The following is a 5,615-nucleotide window of genomic DNA, read 5'->3' as shown; positions in this document are numbered from 1 at the left end:
AACTTTCCCAGGTCACACAGATCTAAATATGGAGAACCTGACTCCATTCAACTCCAGAGTACTTATTCTTTATTAGTGCATTTATGAATTTGCAATTGTCTTCTTATCATTTATCAGTGAAATACCAATTATAGCTGAGATCTTAGAAAGCGGATTTCCTTTAGGACACAGGCAAGTTTCAGGAACAGAAGACATTGAACTTTAAATGTGCATCATGACTGAGGATTTGTTGGAATTTCACAATATCCCCACAGTCAAGTACTAATTATCGTTCACAAAGTTACATTTTAACATGACTTTCCATTTTGATAAAAGAGTGATGAGTTTCTTTATTGTAGGCACTACTTACAGGTTCTGATTTAAGTGCTCCCTCCTTTTTACAACACCGCTATTTCTGGGTCAAATAGTATAGACCATCATCCTCTTTCTCTGATCGAAGAACTTTATAATTTGATGCTGTAATGCTTTTCCTTGGGAGAAAACATTCTCCAATATACTTCTTTCCCCCGCCATGATGTATTTTTAGTTTATAAGAAAATTAGAAAAATAGCTGAATCTGTTGATATGTCCTTTAATTGAGTGGTCCTGGGTATAAGAAGAATACTTAGGGCCTTCTCTCCTGGTAATGTCCATGAGCACTTGCCAAGAGGCATTGGTACTGTATTTATAAATAGAAAGTTCTATGGAAATAGAGATCATAAAAAAATAAATAAAACTAACAAAAAGTTATTGTAATAATGAAGAGAAAAAACATACTCAGTTACATTGGTTAAAAAAAAAGAAAAAACTGAAAAATAACTCATCAGATAGTATCACAATTAAAAAAAAAATAAAGTTTATTTTCACCTTGCCTTTGTTATCATTATTTGACAGGTAGATATTTGGAAAATATCTTATTAAGCTTTTATTCTGTACCAGGCTCTCCAATGTTTGATTGAGAACAGAATCCTTTTTTTTTTTTACATCTTTATTGGAGTATAATTGCTTTACAATGGGGTGTTAGTTTCTGCTTTATAACAAAGTGAATCAGTTATACATATACATATGTTCCCAAATATCTTCCCTCTTGCGTCTCCCTTCCTCCCACCCTCCCTATCCCACCCATCTAGTTGGTCACAAAGCACGGAGCTGATCTCCTTGTGCTATGCAGCTGCTTCCCACTAGCTATCTATTTTACGTTTGGTAGTGTATATATGTCCATGTCACTCTCTCACTTTGTCACAGCTTACCCTTCCCCCTCCCCATATCCTCAAGTCCATTCTCTAGTAGGTCTGTGTCTTTATTCCTGTCTTACCCCTAGGTTCTTAATGACATTTTTTTTTCCCTTATATTCCATATATATGTGTTAGCATATGGTATTTGTCTTTCTCTTTCTGACTTACTACACTCTGTATGACAGACTCTAGGTCCATCCACCACATTAAAAATAGCTCAATTTCGTTTCATTTTATGGCTGAATAATATTCCATTGTATATATGTGCCACATCTTATTTGTCCATTCATCCAATGATGGACACTTAGGTTGCTTCCATCTCCTGGCTATTGTAAATAAAGTTACAATGAACATTTTGATACATGACTTTTTTGAATTATGGTTTTCTCAGGGTATATGCCCAGTAGTGGCATTGCTGGTTCATATGGTAGTTCTATTTGTAGTTTTTTAAGGAACCTCCATACTGTTCTCCACAGTGGCTGTACCAATTCACATTCCCATCAGCAGTGCAAGACTGTTCCCTTTTCTCCACACCCGCTCCAGCATTCATTGTTTCTAGATTTTTTGATGATGGCCATTCTGACTGGTGTGAGATGATATCTCATTGTAGTTCTGCTTTGCATTTCTCTAATGATTAAAGATGTTGAGAACTCTTAGATGTGTTTGTTGGCAGTCTGTATATCTTCTTTGGAGAAATGTCTATTTAGATTTTCTGCCCATTTTTGGATTGGCTTGTTTGCTTTTTTGTTATTGAGCTTCATGAGCTACTTGAAAATTTTGGAGATTAATCCTTTGTCAGTTGCTTCATTTGCAAATATGTTCTCCCATTCTGAGGGTTGTTTTTTGGTCTTGTTTATGGTTTCCTTTGCTGTGCAAAAGCTTTGAAGTTTCATTAGGTCCCATTTGTTTATTTTTGTTTTTATTTCCATTTCTCTAGGAGGTGGATTAAAACGGATCTCGCTGTGATTTGTCATAGAGTGTTCTGCCTATGTTTTCCTCTAAGAGTTTGATAGTTTCTGGCCTTATATTTAGGTCTTTAATCCATTTTGAGCTTATTTTTGTGTATGGTGTTAAGGAGTGGTCTAATCTCATACTTTTACATGTACCTGTCCAGTTTTCCCAGCACCACTTATTGAAGAGTCTGTCCTTTCTCCAGTGTACATTCCTGCCTCCTATATCAAAGATAAGGTGACCATATGTGTGTGGGTTTATCTCTGGGCTTTCTATCCTTTTCCATTGATCTATATTTCAGTTTTTGTGCCAGTACCATACTGTCTTGATTACTGTAGATTTGTGGTATAGTCTGAAGTCAGGGAGCCTGCTTCCTCCAACTCAGTTTTTCGTTCTCAAGATTGCTTTGGCTATTCAGGGTCCTTTGTGTTTCCATACAAATTGTGAAATTTTTTGTTCTAGTTCTGTGAAAAATGACAGTCATAGTTTGATAGAGATTGCATTAAATCTGTAGATTGCTTTGAGTAGTAGAGTCATTTTCACAATGTTGATTCTTCCAATCCAAGAACATGGTGTATCTCTTCATCTATTTGTATCATCTTTAATTTCTTTCACCTGTGTCTTATAATTTTCTGCATACAGGTCTTTTGTCTCCTTAGGTAGGTTAATTCCTATATATTTTATTATTTTTGTTGCAATGGTAAATGGGAGTGTTTTCTTGATTTCACTTTCATATTTTTCATCATTAGTGTATAGGAATGCCAGAGATTTCTGTGCATTAATTTTGTATCCTGCTATTATACCAAATTCATTGATTAGCTCTAGTAGTTTTCTGGTAGCATCTTTAGGATTCTCTATGTATAGGATCATGTAATCTGCAAACAGTGACAGCTTTACTTCTTCTTTTCCGATTTGGATTCCTTTTTTTCTCTGATTGCTATGGCTAAAAATTCCAAAACTATGTTGAATAAGAGTGGTGAGAGTGGGCAACCTTGTCTTGTTCCTGGTCTTAGTGGAAATGCTTTCAGTTTTTCACCATTGAGGACGATGTTGGCTGTGGGTTTGTCATATATGGCCTTTATTATGTTGAGGGAAGTTCCCTCTATGCCTACTTTCTGGAGGGTTTTTATCATAAATAGGTGTTGAATTTTGTAGAAAGCTTTCTCTGCATCTATTGAGTTGACCATATTTTTTTCTCCTTCAATTTGTTAATACGGTGTATCACAGTGATTGATATGCGTATATTGAAGAATCCTTGCATTCCTGAAATAAAACCAACTTGATCATTGTGTACGATCCTTTTAATGTGTTGTTGGTTTCTGTTTGCTAGTATTTTGTTGAGGATTTTTGCATCTATGTTCATCAGTGATATTGGCCGGTCTTTTTCTTTCTTTGTGACATCCTTATCTGGTTTTGATATCAGGGTGTTGTTGGTCTCATAGAATGAGTTTGGGAGTGTTCCTCCCTTTGCTATACTTTGGAAGAGTTTGAGAAGGATAGGTGTTAGCTCTTCTCTAAATGTTCAATAGAATTTGCCTGTGAAGCCCTCTGGACTGGGCTTTTGTTTTTAGGAAGATTTTTAATCACAGTTTCAATTTCAGTGCTTGTGATTTGTCTGTTTATGTTTTCTACTTCTTCCTGGTTCAATCTCAGCTGGTTGTGCTTTTCTAAGGATTTGTCCATTTCTTTCAGGTTGTCTATTTTATTGGCATAGAGTTGTTTGTAGTAATCTCTCATGATCCTTTGTGTTTCTGCAGTGTCAATTGTTACTTCTCATTTTTAATTTCTAATTCTAATGATTTGAGTCTTCTTTTTTTCTTGATGAGTCTGGCTAATGGATTATCAATTTTGTTTATCTTCTCAAAGAACCAGCTTTTAGTTTTATTGATCTTTGCTATCATTTCCTTCATGTCTTTTTCATTTATTTCTGAACTGATCTTTATGATTTCTTTCCTTCTCCTGACTTTGGGTTTTTTGATAGTTTGTTTTTCTTTCTCTAATTGCTTTAGGTGCAAGGATAGGTTGTTTTTTCAAGGTGTTTCCTGTTTCTAAAGGTAGGATTGTATTGCTATAAACTTCCCTCTTAGAACTGCTTTTGCTGCATCCCATAGGTTTTGGGTTGTCACATCTCCATTTTCATTTGTTTCTAGGTATTTTTTTGATTTTTTCAGTGATCACTTCGTTATTAAGTAGTGTATTGTTTAGTCTCCATGTGTTTGTATTTTCTACAGATCTTTTCCTGTAATTGATATCTAGTCTCATAATGTTATGGTTGGAAAAGATGCTTGATACAATTTCAATTTTCTTTAATTTACCAAGGCTTGATTTGTGACCCAAGGTATGATCTATCTTGGAGAATGTTCCATGAGCACTTGAGAAAAATGTGTATTCTGTTGTTTTTGGATGGAATGTCCTATAAATATCAATTAAGTCCATCTTGTTTAATGTATCATTTAAAGCTTGTGTTTCATTATTTATTTTCTTTTTGGATTATCTGCCCATTGGTGAAAGTGGGGTGTTAAAGTCCGCTACTATGAATGTGTTACTGTCGATCTACACTTTTATGGCTTTAGTATTTGCCTTTTGTATTGTGGTCCACCTATGTTGGGTGCATAAATATTTACAATTGTTATATCTTTTTCTTGAATCGATCCCCTGATCTTTATGTAGTGTTCTTTTTTTTCTCTTTCTAATAGTCTTTATTTTAAAATCTATTTTGTGTGATATGAGAATTGCTACTCCAGCTTTCTTTTGATTTCCATTTGCATGGAATATCTTTTTCCATCCCCTCACTTTCAGTCTGTATGTGTCTCTAGGTCCGAAGTGGGTGTCTTGTAGACAGCATATATATGCATCTTGTTTTTGTATCCATTCAGCCAGTCTGTGTCTTTTGGTGGAAGCATTTAATCCATTTACATTTAAGGTAATTATTGATATGTATGTTCATATTCCCATTTCCTTAATTGTTTTGGGTTCGTTATTATAGGTCTTTTCCTTCTCTTGTGTTTCTTGCCTAGAGAAGTTCCTTTAGCATTTGTTGTAAAGCTGGTTTGGTGGTGCTGAACTCTCTCTGCTTTTGCTTGTCTGTAAATGTTTTAATTTCTCCATCAAATCTTAATGAGATCCTTGCTGGGTAGAGTAATCTTGGTTGCAGATTTTTCTCCTTCATCACTTTAAATATGTCCTGCCACTCCCTTCTGGCTTTCAGAGTTTCTGCTGATTAACCTTATGGGGATTCTGTTAACCTTATGGGGATTAACCTTATGGGGATTCCCTTGTATGTATATTCCCTTGTATGTATATGTATGTATATTCCCTTGTATGTTATTTGTTGTTTTTCCCTTGCTGCTTTTAATATGTTTTCTTTGTATTGAATTTTTGAAAGTTTGATTAATATGTTTCTTGGCATGTTTCTCCTTGGATTTATCCTGTATGGGACTCTCTGTGCTT

Source organism: Tursiops truncatus, chromosome 14 (assembly GCF_011762595.2).
Source record: "Tursiops truncatus isolate mTurTru1 chromosome 14, mTurTru1.mat.Y, whole genome shotgun sequence".
NCBI lineage: Eukaryota > Metazoa > Chordata > Mammalia > Artiodactyla > Delphinidae > Tursiops > Tursiops truncatus.
This window is presented reverse-complemented; position numbering follows the sequence as displayed.